Source organism: Rhipicephalus sanguineus, chromosome 1 (genome assembly GCF_013339695.2).
Source record: "Rhipicephalus sanguineus isolate Rsan-2018 chromosome 1, BIME_Rsan_1.4, whole genome shotgun sequence".
Taxonomy (NCBI): domain Eukaryota; kingdom Metazoa; phylum Arthropoda; class Arachnida; order Ixodida; family Ixodidae; genus Rhipicephalus; species Rhipicephalus sanguineus.
Window position 1 is genome coordinate 308497758 of NC_051176.1, and position 16256 is coordinate 308514013.

At 47.1% G+C, this 16256-nt stretch overlaps 1 protein-coding gene and 1 pseudogene across 3 annotated transcripts in view; one reads left to right on the plus strand and one right to left on the minus strand.

Moving 5' to 3' along the window:
• Positions 1 to 16256, plus strand: part of LOC119379424 (transcription elongation regulator 1) — a 417021-nt gene that overhangs the window by 59048 nt on the left and 341717 nt on the right. The window lies entirely within an intron of this gene.
• On the minus strand, positions 6840 to 9723 carry LOC125756914 (uncharacterized; annotated as a pseudogene).

The following is a 16256-nucleotide window of genomic DNA, read 5'->3' on the forward strand; positions in this document are numbered from 1 at the left end:
GCCTGCGATTGGCCGCGTCCGCCATGTTGCCCCAGCTCGCCTCGCCATTGGTCCGATGCTCGGTCCGGGAGATCGTCGTCTGCCGATCGCGCGTCGGAAGTTCACGGCTGTCGAGAATCGCGCTACTTCGTGACACGTTCGCAATTGTTCTGTGTTCACGGCTCGACGATCACTTAGAATATAATTACGCTTTAGTTTGGAGCTGCAAGAGGAAGTTCGATCTGATTACGATGGTGCGCCGTGCTCCTAGCGAACATCGCAAACGCGCGTCTCGGACCGACTCTCTAGCGTTGACTTCAGCGTCGGATTCGCGGTTAGATGTTTTGATTTCTGCTTATCAGCACTTCTGAGATCGTGACTAAGGCCATCGCGGGACAACTCTTTGTACTCACGACCACGCATTACGCACTTCGAAGCAACGGGCACCACGGCCTGCGCACCTACTGCTCGGAGTCGTCACTAGGCCTAACGCCGCTCATGGCGCCGTTTAGCGAGACGAACCTCGAACCTTGCGGGCAAGAACAACGCGCTAGCGTACCCGCTGCTATGTGCGTCTTCGCAAGCGAAGAAGCACATCGCTCGCCGGCACTTCGGAGCCGCGGATGGGCATTTTACGCATCGGCAGTGAACTCCACAGCCAAGCTCGTCAGACCCCACGGCCACGAACTGCTTGGAGCAGCGGTAGCAATTTCGCGCGTTGGCACCCAAAAATGCGAGACCAAGTATACTGCGCGCAAATTTTTCGTCATCGTAGCTTCGCATTCGCACATCGTCACCGAACGCCGCCACCAAGCCTATCACGCACCGGCTCCACGGACCCCGCGGTCGAGCACTTCGCGATCAGAGTGCTGTCAATAAGCACTAGCGATGTAATTTAGACGTGCTTGGAGCCGTGCTTGGTATCGCCGCAGGCGTTTATGAATGTTCTGAAACAATGAAAGCCTCGTAGATTAGCGCTGCCGCGGTCGGCCGAATGATAATACGTTTCATACGCGAGAGTGGTAAAAGAACGTGTATCAAGCAGGGGGGTGAATTTTTATCTGCCCGACTCGCGTCATTGAATAAACTGCTCAAAAATTCCTGTGCCACTAACGTCTTGGCCATAACTGTTTGTTATTTGGAACGAAGGCATCGGCTATCATGGTGTGAGCCATTTTCTGTCACAACAAACCTCACTCTTTATAAAAATTTTTCAATGATTAATTGTAATCAATAAGCAAGACTTAATTATGCTAATGACAGCATAAATACAAAAAAATATGTGTAATTATTTCAGTATATGGCCTTATTAGATTGCAATATCTTCTGTCAAGTCTATCACACCACACCTTCATGCAGAGAACTTGGTTTGAAATCGGACTGGTTTTTTGTAGATCAAAAAAAGCAGGAGGTTATGAAAAAAGAACAAAGGCACACTGGAGAAAGGCCACATGTCCAAGAAGTGAAACATCATAAAAAAAAAAGCCAAAGATCACAATCTTTAGGTGTTTTAGAGAAGGCCAAACTTTAAACGCAGTTTTCTCAATATTGTTTTTTGACATGTTGCTCAGCTTGTGGAGCAGATATCTTGGCAACTACTGCACAGATTTTGATTCCGTTTTTTTTCTTTTAATCCTTGAAGTCTTGTTGACAGGATGACATTATTCTTCACCTTGCTTAGGGCCTAGTTTTTTTTGTATGTGATAATTAGTGCATGAGAAGTTCTGATGCAATGCATGAAGCTGATGGGGATGTTATTTGTAAAAAAACTAAAAGGAATAGACAATTTTTAATAATGTCATCCTGTGTAGTGTTCTTTTGAGTAAAGATCAAAACCACTTGGACCTTCCTGGCATGTTTTGTTACAATGCTAGGCTTTTCACAAGCAGAGTATGTCATCAGATTATGTAACATAGTGTAATTTGAAAACTGCTCGAGATATCGCAATGAAACTTGATATACAGTCGCCGACCGTTTATTCGGACGCCGAAAATTCGGACATGCTCGTTTATTCGGACACCTTCGCGGCACCGCCACTCGTCCCATTGAAGTAATGTAAACTAACGACCGAAAATTCGGACGCCCCACAGCCCGCCGTTCGATTTTTCGGACTCCGACTGGCTGATAGAGTGCGACGTTGAACGCCATAACAAGCTGTCAGCAATGTTTACAATATTTTTACTGGGTTGCCAGCACTGAAATGTTGCACTGGCTATAACTGGAGATCGTGCCAGTGTCAAAAATCCACGCAGAAGTTACCGATCTCGAAGGCTATGTTTGTTGGCTACACGTAACGGTTGCCTTTTGGCTTTAGCCAGTCACGTATCCATTGAACGGCTACAACGGCCAAACAGCAGGCCAAGCCAAGCCAAGCTTGGAATCTGCTCTGTGCGGCGTTTGAGGCGAATGACAGCGCGTACGAGTACGACGCGGATCCTAATTCGGACGAAGAGAGTACGACAACAGATTACAGAAGCGCTGCAACATCAACTAGACCAACATCGTTTCCTTTTGGCGTGTGAGGGTTTGCGTTCTCATGTTTCTGTGGCTAGGCCTGATCTGCATCCCGAGCTTTGTGTCCTGCTCATGCGAGGCCTGATCTGCTGAAATTGCTCCGACGCTGCCCGTTCCATGTGCGCCGTCGGAACTAAAGAAACGCGGCGACTACAAGGCCCTGACGATGGCGAAAAAAAGCGGCGATTATTCACCAGGTGGAAGTTGCTTGGGAGTTTTCGCCGAGTTGGGCGATGAGATCCGTCAGCTACTCGAACCAGCGCATGTGGACAGTGACTGCCGTGATGATGCACCTCCCACACCACAGCCATCAAATGCGGATTTAGCGTAGGCTGTTGCGGTGCTATTGAAGACCCGCAGTGGTGGCCAAACATTGGCTGAAATACAGGCCGACTTGGTCGCGCGTAAGCGTACATGTGTACAGACGCGCACTAACAAGTTTTTTCCGGCCGCTGGGCCAATAAAAGCGCTTTTTTCTGGTGAATCCTTTTTTTCGGACTCCCGATTATTCGGACTTTTCAGCGGTTCCCGCCGAGTCCGAATAAACGGTCGGCGACTGTATAGCTATTCGAGACATTCTTCAGTGCGCCTGCCAAATTTCATTACTGTAGGTCAACAAACAAAAAAGTTTTTTTCGATCGCCACCTCCCCCCTTAAAGTAGTGCTGCGCCGCACGTGTGCCCGAGCAGATACCTTGTGATAAGGTTGTCGGCGATAAGTCACGCTGGCGCGTTCGTCGGTGGCCGTCGCCTCACCTTCGTTCTTTCCCGAAGCTTACCCGCAAAGGCGTCGCCGCAATCGCGCGGAAGTCGGAATCCGGGATCGACCGATTTACGCACTTCTCGAAAAGACTGAAAACCTTTGGCGGCACATTGTGGCGTCGGGAAGTTCAGCGGCGCAGTAAAATTTTATGGCACAAAACGTTATCGCGGTACGCCGGGTACGCACTAACCGGTAGGCGTAGGGTGAAGCACTACGGCTTAAACGGTCAGCGAATGCATTAGGCTCTATGAGACTCGGTCGGGGATTCGTCGCAACTACGTTTTAACCGTTAGTACGCTTAAAGCGGGTACGTATTAACGAGGTTCGACTGTAGTTCTGAAGAGTCAGACGATAAGGCCTAGTGACGATTTCAATGACTCACCCAGCAATCACAACTGTGGAGGCTTCTAGGCTGCCGGCGGGTCTAACATGTTGCTGTAGCGCCATTTTGTGTTCTTTGGAAAGAGCCATGGTATAGAAAGGACAAGTGACTCAACGCGGCCAGTGAGCATGGCGAAATTTTGTTCAGGTTCACGTATGTGCTTGTAGACGGCACTACACGAACGGGGCCGTTGACTATGGGCTTTTGGGTACCCGAGAACCGTACAGAGCACCTGCTTTACCTTTAGGTGCATGAATTTGTGCTTTTTAATTCAAAAGAAGATCTCGTTTCAAATAACAAGTCCTTATGGATGTTCTTGGGATAATCCAGGAGTTTTAATCACCTGGAAAATGTTGACACAGATGCTGCTGCAATAGTTCTTTGCGAGATTTAGCCCCTCTGAAAGTAATCTCAGTGATGGAAGTGTTGCTCCAGTTGCTCCAAACTTCTCCAAAAGAGAAATGCTGCTCCATGCTGCTCTGAAGTGTAATATTTGTTAGTAACTGCTCCGAACCTGCTCTGAAATGGCATTGGAGAACTAAAAACGGTGAACTTTAACCGTGTGACCATCCAGTGAGCCTAAACGAAAACAAAAATAAGCTGTATACTATCATCTAGTATGCAGCTTGTATACTAGCTGTACACTAGCACATTGACAATGCTACTTGTACTGGCATTGTTGATGTACAGGGTGTTTCAAGAAATGTGCCTGAAAATCATCAAAAATAGGGGAAATGGAATATTTGCTCACTGCCTTCACACTTACATTTTCTGTGATGGGAGACATCTTAAGATGACCAGACACAGTAATTACGACATTATTAAAATAAAATAAATAACTTGAATTAGCAGAGACAGACGGTCGGTTCAAATGGGAGAATATCTGTTCTTCCTGCGAAAAGGCCATTGCCGCTTTAAGATTTTGAGAAATCAGCCTCCGGTAATTATTGCGGAGCAATGAAATTCAGCCAAATTCACTGACGAAACCAAAACCAAATCTCCGATGAGCTTAACTAGCAGACGACCAGAATGACATCACTGTCCACGACGGCAATTGCAGGCGTGTTCTGCGTTTGTTAACGTACATACGCCCTAGGTTGTCTAATTGCAAAAGAAACCCACACAACCACAAAGCGAAGTCAATCGATGGTTGGTACAACGACGCTTGCTCATTCTAGACATCTTGGAGGCGCTCTTCCGAGTTTCACTTTCACCGGCGATATTTGTCGAAATTTGTCATGTTTCAAATTTCAGTAATTTGAAACATGACAAACGTTCCAATAATTGCCAGCGGCTGCTTTTGTGAAATCTGAAAGTGGCAACATGCTTTTCGCAGAAAGGGCTGCAATTTTCTCATTTGACTTGACCACCCGTCTCCTCTAATTCTTAAACTTAATTATCTTAATTCTCTTAAACCTAATTCTCTTAAACTTAATTAAAACTCTAAACTTAATTAATTTAATTCCTGTCGTAATTGATGCCTCCATTCAGCTTAAGATGCCTGTCGGCACAGAAAACGTAATTACGAAGGCAGCGTGAAAATGTCTCATTTTCGATATTTCTGAGGATTTTCAGGCACATTTCTTGAAGCACCCTGTATATTTGATTTAAATGTATATTTGTACCTGACAAGCAGACTATTTTGGTAAAATGTGTGTGAGATTAGTTCATTATCATAACGATTACTAACTGTTGCCGTGATGACTTTGATGTGTGACTGATTACATATTGCACTTTATCAGCTTTGACCTCATTTATGCCATAAGAACTGGCATTTTAAGTGTACAGTAAAAGCTCGTTAATTAGGATTTCTAGGGACCGGAAAAAATGTCCGAATTAACCGAATGTCCGAATTATCGAATTGTCGAAATAAACACAATAAATGCAAGAGTTTTTTTTAACAAACCTTTACTTTACAAAGTAATCTCGGATGCGTGTCTGTTTTCGAGCAGAAATTCGCGCGGACAGAATTTTTCTGAGCCCTTCAAGGTGCTCAGCAGCTCGCATGCTGTCTGCAGTGCCAAAACAAAGTTCTTCAAGGACGACGAGGGCCTCCGCGACTTCCTTCACAGTGCGAGGGGGCCCATGTGCCTCATGGTGTGGCTGCTCCTCTTCAGGCTCTTCGTTCTCGGATTCGTTGCCATGCATCACTTCCTTGACGATGTGCTCATCAGTCAGACAGCCGGCAGTGGCAACACCATCATCAATGTCGATATAATCCTCTAGTGTCACTGCATCAGGCATAACACTTCCGAAATCCTGTCCATCGTAGGCACCGTCGTTCGGCGTCACTTCGTCATCGCTGGAGTCGGGTACAACAAAGCCACTGTGCCTGAAACAGTTGGCAATGGCGTGCGCAGGCGTGTTCTGCCACACATACGCAAGAATGCTAACTGCGCTCAGGAGACTCGCGTCGTATTGTTTGCTGACGTAATGGCACAGGAGCAACTCCTTGTCGGCAGAGCCCATTTTTCAGGGCACGAAAAATTTCTACTTTGGTGGTGAAGTCCTTCGCCTCGTACTTGGGCCGCTTCGCCGGCGTTGCCATCGGCGGAGAGTGCGTTCACACGAAACGTCGGCACAAAAGCACCAGCAACAATCAATCTAAAGGAGCCGTACTGAATTGTTCCTCGATAAAACGGCGTTCAACAATGCAGCACACCAACGGGAACAAAGCAATAAAATGGCACCGCCAACAACACACGCGAAGAAAAGGCGTTCAACCAGTCTCAAGTCAAGCCAAGTCGACAATTGATGTCCATGGCGATGCTGCGTTTGAGCTTCACTTCTGTTCCGAATTGTTCTTTTTTCGTTTTCGAGCCTCGCCAGCGGCCCGAAAGTCGCCGAATTATCCGATTTGCGGTCAAATCTGTCCGAAATAACGAGCGCCCAGTCTCATAGAATGATGCGTATATTTACAGGGACCAGATGACGTGTCCAAATTAACCGATTTTCCGAATTAACGAGTCGAATTAACGAGCTTTTACTGTATAGCTCATTTACCATAAAATTCCGAGCAAGCCCCCCCTTCCCCTCAGATGAAGTCGAAATTGCTGGCAAAGGTGGAGGGGGCACTATCTCGGAACGGCTCCAAAATTCAGGATGGCGGCAAAATTTTCGCTCCAGAAAAAAAAACGCAGTGCGCATAGATTAAAGTTTTATTACAGTGAACTTTATTTAGGCCGAGGATTTGTTGTAGCTTCTAATCGCTTTCAAAACCATCGAAAGACTCCTCCGAGTCAGTTGCAAAAAACAGGTCGCAGCATTCCGCTTGAAGTCTGCTGCGGTCTTCTGCACCACAGCTCCAACATCAGCCAGTCCGCTGTGCAGGTCGCCGTCCTCCGAGCCATCGAGCGCATTACTAATGTCGCGTCCCTTGAAGGACTGTGCCACTTTCTCCTCAGGTACAGCGGCCCACGCCTTGGCAACAAAATCGAGCGCATGTTGCTGCGACGGCTTCTTCAAGTTTCCCTTCAGTGTTCGCGCTTCCTCACGCATACACTGCTCCCACAAACGCCGCAAGGTGGACTTGAACGGCTTATTCCAATACACATCAGTAGGCTGCAGGATGCTCGTGCACCCCGCAGGCACGTAAAGCACGTCGGTGTCGTACTCCTCGAAGGCATTTGTGGCGGCTTGTCTTATGGATGGGCGCCTGGTCCAACACTAGTAAGCATCGCATGTCGTTGACGTTTGGGCCTCAGACTCTGGACAGCCATTCTTGCATTTTCTCCGATGTCATCCAGCTGTTTTTCGTGGCGGTGAGACGAACATATGCTACGAATGGGAAAAAAGGTCAGCGTTGTGATAAAACGAACTAGGCGACAATGTGACCCCTCGCCTCCATCAAAAAAATTATTCTCACCTGGTATGCGAAAGCTCGCAAAGGCCCTGGCTGGAATTTTTCCGCTTTGCTCCTTAAAGATAATGAAGGCCGGGAGCTTGTGGCCGGTGGCGCAAGCAGCTAGGCAAACCGGGAAGCCTCGCCGGGCACATCCAGTGTTCGCAATCCGTATGGCACTTTCGCCGACAACGTTGTTCCTCCTATTGGCGGGGTTGTCTATCCGCACCATCGTCTGATCCATGTTGGCCATGTTATACAGTCAAACACGGATATATCGAACTCAAAGGGGATCGCGAATTAGTTCGATATATGAAAAATTCGATATAAAAAAAATACAGGCCCCGAGACCTTACCAGTGGCGGACCTACAATCGGCGCATTCAAGAATGACAACTAATTCTGCACACACGGTGCAACAGAATGTTTTATTTGCATGAAAAAAAAAATCGCTAATCTTGGCCCGCTTCTTCGTCTTCGAAATGAAGTTGAAGACGCCGGCCTCGATCTTATCGAGGCTGTCCAGGTGCGACAGCCCGGTTCCCTTCATGTTGCCATAACAATGGCAAATCAAGCCGAACGCTGCCGTCACATCAGCGGCGGAGTATGCGCGTGTAGCCACCGCCTCGTCCGGACAATCTTCGTCGCCACTTGAGCTGTCGGCCTGGGCATCCTGGGTCCCTGCGGCTGCAGCTACAATGTCCTCGTCAGCGAGGCTCACAAGAGCCTGAACATTGCAGTCCGCTTCCACGAAATCGTCCGCAGATACTTTGGGTGGAACGGCAGCCGGGAAGAGGGACGATAACTTGCGAAACGCGTCGTCTATGCGCTCTTCATTGTCGTTTTCACCGGTTTCTGCAAGTTCCGCCGTCACGAAGCCTGCCTTCCAGAAGTAGTTGGCCACTGTGTTCTTGCGCTCCTTGACACTGGCCATTTCTAGTCGAGAAATCGAAAATTCAAGTAGTCCGTAGCGCTCTTTGCACAGCACGCATGCAAAAGAGGAATGCGGTGGTATGTGACAACTCACGGAAGTGGACTTCGCCAACAAAGCGCTCGCGATCAGTCACGATGGCGGCGATGGCTACCTGCGAGGGCAGCAGCGATGTACGATAGGCGCGAGCTGTGGTTGGCTGAGCAAATACGAAAGGTGCGGGCTGTGGTTGGCTGATCGAAACTCACAAAACAGCAACAAAAAAAAAGCGGGGCGAAAAGAGGAGGCCGCTGGGTCCTTCGTTCCTGCTCTAAAGAAAGAAAAGGCGAAAAGAGGAGGCCGCCGGCTCCGTTCCTGCTCTCCGAGCCGACGGTAACGCGGAGAAAGCATGAGAAAGAGAGAGAGAAAAAAAGAAAAAAAAAAAGCCGTTCCGGAAGTTGGAGAACGCGCCCAACAGGAGTACAGTCCAAGCCCTCTCGCCCTCACGTTTTTGAGCGTTTCGGGTGTCAGCGGAGGCGTGGTGCCGCGAAGGTGGCGAAGGTCGCAGTGCGCAGCGAGTGCCAAAGCGCACCTTCCAGCTTGCACGGCGTTTGATATATCCGATGGTGGGTAAAAATACCGTTCGATATAAACGTGCGAATTTCTATACTATTACAAAGGATTTTCAAGGGGATAACTTGCGAGTTCGATATAGCTGAAAATTCTATATATGTGGGTTCGATATATCCGTGTTTGACTGTATAAGGTGTCGTCGTTGCGCCGTCGCAGCGAGTTTGCGGAAGACCGAAAGGCACTTGCTGCCTCCGAAAGTTCCTCTGGCGTCTTCTGGCTCTCGTTCGTAGCGCGGCACATTGCAACACCGAACCGTTGTTTCCAACGATTTATGTAATGGCTGGAGGCTATGAAGTTTCCCAACTGCATGCTGTTGGCAATTTTGATGGCCTCTTCGGAAAGAATCCGGTTGCTAACGGCACGTCCTGCACTTCTTTCGCGCTCAAGGTAATCGAAGAGCGCATCGTCCACGTGTTTGCTGAACACTGGTGCGCCGTTACTGAGTTTCCGTTGAAGTTTTGCCTTCCCGTAGTTTAGCTGCAGCAAATTATCGAAATTCTTCTCCCATTCCCGTATCCGCTTCCGGTCGAGCTTGAAATGTCGAGACGTCTGGTGCACGTTCTTTCCGTTTTCTCGATGCCATCGAATAACCTCGACTTTCTTCGCCACTGTGTAGGACTGCATAGGCATAGCTGACCTCTCACCGCAAACACAAAGCAACGAATGGCGCGGAGCATGCGCGGAGCAATCGGGCTGCAGTGCAATGCAGGATTGGATTGGATTGGATTCATGGCAGCCAGCAGGACCACAAAAAAAAAAAAAACAATATTTGGAGAAAAATCCACGGAAACTTTCTTTTGTCAACTGGATGTGGCAGGCCACTGTTGCCTGGCCGCGTTGTCGCGGAGCGGTGAAAGGGGGGGGGGGCGCTTTTCCAGGGTGTCTACCAACCTGGAAAACCTGGAAAAGTCAGGGAATTTGAACACATCTGGAAAAGTCAGGGAATTTCTGAAAAATATGGCCAGGTCATGGAAAGTGACTGTAGTCTTTGAGATCTTCACGAAAATATTCATTAGCATTGATCAAAGCTTAAAAAATCACTCCTTCAACCACACAGAACAGCTAAGCAGAAGTATAGTAAAAAAAAAAGCAGTGCATAGTTGGTGCTTCTACAGATCACATGGACATAGATCACTTTCCGAGTACAATGTTACTCACACGCATAAAATTGTGCATGTTTGTCTTGGCTGCGATCTCGGCTCAGCTTGAGGGCCTTCTGGTTAGGCTAGAAGTGCCATCAGTAGAGGGCAAGGTTCACAGAATATGCGAGCTGTAATTATTTTTTACTGTAAAGTGTAGTTTACAGGTGTGTAAATTAGACTGGGATGCAAGAATAGTAGTAGAGTAAATATGGTAATCCAGATTGGGTCCGATCCAATCCACATCTCAAGCTGCCTGGGCTGCAAGGAGCCTTATTGCCATTCTTATTACAATGCAGTGAGCATGCAGTGAGTTGCTATGCCTCCCGCAAAGAAGTGTTCATTTAACCCTGATTGGGCGAATGACTGTGGAAATATCCGAGCACTCCTCATGGATTAGAGCAGTGCCGAACGACACATGTAAGGCTCAGTGTGCAGCATGCAAGAAGACTTTTACACCCAGCAATATGGGCATCGGTGCTGTCTCCATTCACGCTGTGAGCAAAAAACACCTGGCTGCTGTGAGTGTGGTACAAAGTGCTTTGCAGACAAACATCCGCACCTTTTTCAGTTTGTCCAGGTGGTTCGTCCGGTGCTGGTATTTGTGAAGCATGTATGATAGCAAGGGCGATAGCAACCTCTTCTGCCGTGCCGCTGTCTAGGGTGTTAAGCGTAGCCGATACCGTTACAGAATCTGTATTTTCCACTACGACCAGACACATGGCCAATTTCTGTAGATATTGGGCTGCATCAGTGTAAAGGACTGGTGCGTTAGATGTGCCGTCACCTACGACTGGCATTAGAGCTTGAACTCTTGCCTGTCTCCAGCCTTTATGTCGATCAGAGTGCATATTGTGGGTGGAACACTGTCTCATGATGAGCTATTGCTGTTTGTGAAGATTGCGCTTTGCCTTTCACGTGGAAATTCTTCCGTGGAGCGGGGATTTTTGGTGAACAAGGAATGTCCTGTGGAAAATATGAAAGAGGAGTCACTTGTAGCGCAAAGGTACTACAATGAGGTGTCTGCAGCAGGTGGTGTTGCAGAAGTTGACGTAACAGACAAGATGATAGACATGGTTCGAAGTGCCAACGGGTGGATGTATTGGATGCTGAAAGAAAAAAATAAGAGGACTGCGACTCTTGTGAAAGAGCTTGAATCAAAGAAACAAAAACTGATGGAAGACGCACAGCTTCAGGTCTCCATGCTGCAGCAAGAGAAACAGTGAAGGCATTACCGATGCAAATAAGCAAGCTTTTCTATTTGTCGGTGGACAACTATTGAGTCTTTTAATATTTTATTCATTGTAAAGGACGCTTTCAGCCAAGGGAATGCAGTAAAGCAGCATGGTTTCCATTTCATATGAGTGCCTCATAATTTGCTTTTACCACTCAAGAGTTTGTTTCCAGTGTGCAGTTTCTTCCAAGCAGACGTACAGGTCATGGAATGCGCTTTAAATGGTCATGGAAAACCTGGAAAAGTCAGGGAATTTGGAAATATTTAATTGGTAGACACCCTGTTTCCCTCCCGGAAAGGCGCGGATATTTGAAATTGCCAGTGAAGTTGGGGGGGGGAAGGGGGGGGGAGGGGGGGAAGTGGCTTGTACGGGTGGGGGCGCTTGCTCGGAATTTTACGGTAGCTTATTTTATTTTTGAAATTTTCAATGCTGGCTATTTTGGCGAAATATGATAACATTGAACTCGTACCGATTATAAACTGCTGCTTTGGCAATAGATACATGTGATTGTGGCTACATTTGTAATTTGGTGCTCAGCTTTATCACTTTTATATCATTTCTGCCACGAGCACTGGTATTTTAAATATATGTTGCTCACCTTAATTTGTGTTCAATGACCATCCATCTGCTTAATTATTTGTTTCTTGCAAGTTGAAGTGATTATTATATGTGCAATAAATATTAATATTTATGAGATGCTTAAATGAGTCTTTAAACCCCAGAAGTCGTTTGGAATATTTTGCCATCTGCTCTGAAGACGCCAGTAGCTGCTCCAAAGCACGATTTTTTCTGCTCCACAATCTGCTCCAAAAATCTAGAATGCAATATGGGCATTAAAATGAGTGGAACTTATATGGTGTTCGTTAGCTCCTAGCTTAAAGGGCCCCTCACCAGGTTTGACAATTTTGAGCTGACGAGCGCAATGCATACACTGGGCATTCACTATTGTGTCTGCTAAAATTTGCAACGCTACGTGCCGCGTAAATGGGCCAAATTTTAAGCCGTACGCTGCTTGCCCTTCTTCTCGCGGCCGCGTGCCTAGAGAATGAGGGGATGACGTACTTGGTGGAATGGCCCTACGTAGATGGTAGTGCTGTGACGTCACTCCTCTACGTAGACGACTGTGCTCTGACGTCGCCAACAGTAGCACGTGACACTGCGATAAATATCTGACGCGACGTGTAGTTTGTCTAATTTGTTGCTTGAATGGATGAATAAAACTTGAGAGCAATAATAAAACATACAAACGGAATGCGTGCATTTTCTTTTTTTAATTTTTATCGCAGTGACATTTGAGACTAATCTACCTCTGTTTCGCACGCCTTCATGTTCTTGTGCTTGGCGCATCGTGCAGACGTACGCCACCCCTTACAACGAAAATAATTTTCTACTGCGTCCCAGCGCTCATTGGGCTCATTTATCCTCCCGCGTCTAACTGGATGTTCATGTGGCACTCCGCTAGTCTCGCGTCCGTACAAATGTCTCAGCTTTCGTGCCCAGTAATAGGTTGAAAGCCAAGTGATCGGTGAGGGCGCATTCGGCATAATTTGGAGAGGTGAAGCGTAAAGAACGCCGCTACAACACCACTCGCGTCTCGGGGGCTCGGGCTGGTTTGGGCACGCAATGCGCTCGTGACATTGTGTGCACATGACGTGTTCATGCGTATGCGTTATGTGATCCTCCTGCTCGCATGCCGAAGAGGGCAGAGAAGGGAATTGGCTTGCGAAGGCTACACGGGGCGAGCGGCAAGGGTTTGCAGCTCGCCTCCTCGCATCATGGTTTCGCGCTGCTACAAATTATTGTTTTTCTCAGCTTCTAACCGACTGATTAGAAAAATTCTTCTGGCATAATGCTCTTTATTGGGCTCGCAGCAACTTTCAATGTGTAACTAAAATTCGTTATGTCACCTGGTCAGGGGCCCTTTAAAAAAGGTCCCTTAAAGGGGTACTGACACCAATTTTAAAGGGACACTAAAGAGCAAGACGATTTTTCTCGCATTAGTAAAATAGTCTTCCACGATACCAAAAACACCACGCTTGCTGCGAGAAGACGCTTAATAAGCGAGAAAACGCGCAAAAAGAAAATACAGGTGGCGACGCCACCTTGGAATTCCCGCACCATTTGCCGTGACGTCACAGATTTTTGACGGCGCCTGCTAGGGCCTACGTAGTTCCTAATCGGTTAAATCGAAGTACATTGTCCTCTGAGGGGGCCAGAGACTTGATATAACGAGTTTGTGGAAATTTCGTTGAGCCAGTGGCGCCAAAATACGTTAAATGCTCTTTGAAATCTTTTACGTCACGAATCACAAAGTTCGGCGCGAAATTCAAAAATGAAACTTTGAACTTGGTTTTCTCCTCTAATAATAAACCCATGGTGGTGAAATAAACTACACAAGAGTTCTCCGAGCACACTTTATCAATCTAAACCAATTCATTGTTTCTCTTTAGTGTCCCTTTAAGGCGAGTTTACTCTGCCATACAAATCTCCTGCATGCAGAGGTGGCTCTGAGCAAGTGTGAAGCTCAGAAAAAGCTGATAAGATATTTTATTATGATATTAAAGTCAATTTTTCCATGGTGCTCCTACCGACATCGACACTAGCTTGACATCAGGCTACAGTATTAATTCTGGTGACTTCACGCAGCAGTCTGGCTAGTTGTGATAACGTTGGGCACCAAAACTTCCAAGAGGGCCACTTGTGCATCAGCAAAACATCCAAAATGGCTGTTTGTGCGTCACCAACGGAGCCACAGTGCGGAGCGGCCGTGGAAACGTCACTATATATATTGTGCGAGCACGTGATAAGAAGCTCATACCGTGTTCTGACGTCAGGGTAGAGTAGGAACCAAAACTAGCTTTTAAAAACATACTGTAATTACTTTTTCTGGGTGCACTCGTGCTTAGCACTATCTTTTCTAAGCTCTTGAGGGCTTGGCCTTTCATTTGATGCAGAAAAAAACAACTGGAAATTTTCGTGTCAGTACCCCTGTAAAAAAAAATCAAAGCCAGTTCCACCCCAAGTGAAAGCTGTATGAACTGCGGAGCATTGATTCGCCTGTTCTTTTCTTGTGCTTATCTGCTCTTTTCTGTTCTTTTCGTGTGATTATGTGATATTCTATATCCTTTTCTGTTATTTTATTGTGATTATCTGATTTGTTTTGCGATTATATATTTCTGTTCTATGGCCTTATTTCTACTGTTTTTCTAAAACTATTTGCTTCTCTAGGTGTGGTGCATCTAACTTTTGGTGCTAGTGTTTCGCCTCCACTTCTCTCTTCCGGAGATCTGTGTCCAACTCCTGATGTTCTGGCATTTCGCTTTCGCTACGCTGGCTCGGACAGACGAACTCGCTCTTCGGCGACGCTGGCGTTCATGGGCAAGCGCTTTGATGTTCCAAGCGTATAACCTGCTTGGCTTATGTGTATCAAACGTGGGACCTGCATGACACCAACATGAGACACGAGACTGCGTGGCACCAACGCGAGACATGAGATGATGACATGGCGGTCCCTTAAACTGTTCCGCAGTTAAAAGAACCTGTACGCACTTCTTGTGCCTCCACCGTCCACAAACATCAACACATGCACATTTTAGTTGTGCTTGGAGACACTCCTTTGACGTTGTACCACCACCGCAAAGGTGGAGCCTCTCTATGTTCCCAAGTAGGCTTGTGATCTCTTCGATGGTTGACACCTCTCTGCTGGTTCCCAGCGATTCGAAGGAGACTAGTTTTCCCATCAGGACAACGTGCACTTTCATGTCTTGGTCAATGTCAACAAGTTCCCATGTCACTTTATGGCTTGTGTCATCGGTGTATTGAGGTTTTCGAACCCGTCTCCATTCAAAGATTACTGTAGTCTGTGAAAGCTCCAAGTTGTGGACGGAAGCACAATGCAGGCTGGGCTGTCAAACAGTTCATAAAAAGCTGACAGAGCTGTACAGAGAATGTCTGAAGCAGTTATATCACCTTCGTTCTCAAGCGCACCTGCAGAATTGATAGCCAAAACCGTGTCACTGCATTCCGGGCTTCGCTTGCAGTGCTTCTTGAAAGTTGCGGTGTTGCCGTGCCTCTCAACTGGTCTCTTTCGTTTTTCTCTTTTTCGACAGATAGCTTGGGCTGTCTGGAAATATACAGTTGAACCCCACCACAATGAACGCCGCTTCAACGAAATTTTTGCTTCAACGAAGTATTTCTTATTCCCCGTCAGCTTGCCATAGGAGTCAAAGTTCTCGCCACAACGAACCATTTTTCGGGCTTGTTTTCGCTTCACCGAAACTTTAGCTCAGTGGAGCTTGGCTTAAAAATTTGTTTTATGATAGATTAACTGTATCGCCAGCCACACAACTTTTCGTACATTCATGGTGCCTTGTTTCACCGAAAATGTGCGCCCATTGCACCACCTGTAAACAAACTCCTAGGAGAGCGCCATTGTTTTGTGGTGATGATGATGCTGCTGGCCGCCTTGCTACAAGGTGCAAGCTCGCTTTGCTAAGGCGGAGCCACAGCCAATCCGTATCCATTCTATAAAATCTGTAATTTGTGCTTGTGCACTCGCGTGCGCTACGGCAGTCTGCGCACGGTAAACGTGCACACTATAGTCGGATACTACTTTAGAAGTCGGCGGCATTTCCTCCTCAAAGGCGGATGAACACAAGCAACAATGGGTGCGCACTCGTGACTGACGTTATGAGCGGGATGGCCGGGGGCTCCGCCTTCGGAGAACATTGGCGCGTGCATGAGCGGGACTATTTCTTTAGTCGCGGAGGCGATCGGCTGCTGCGCTTCGGTTGTCTTGGTGGGGCCTCTCCTGACTTTTTAAGTTGTATCCGACTATAGCCTTGTGCAAATAGTAAATTTTA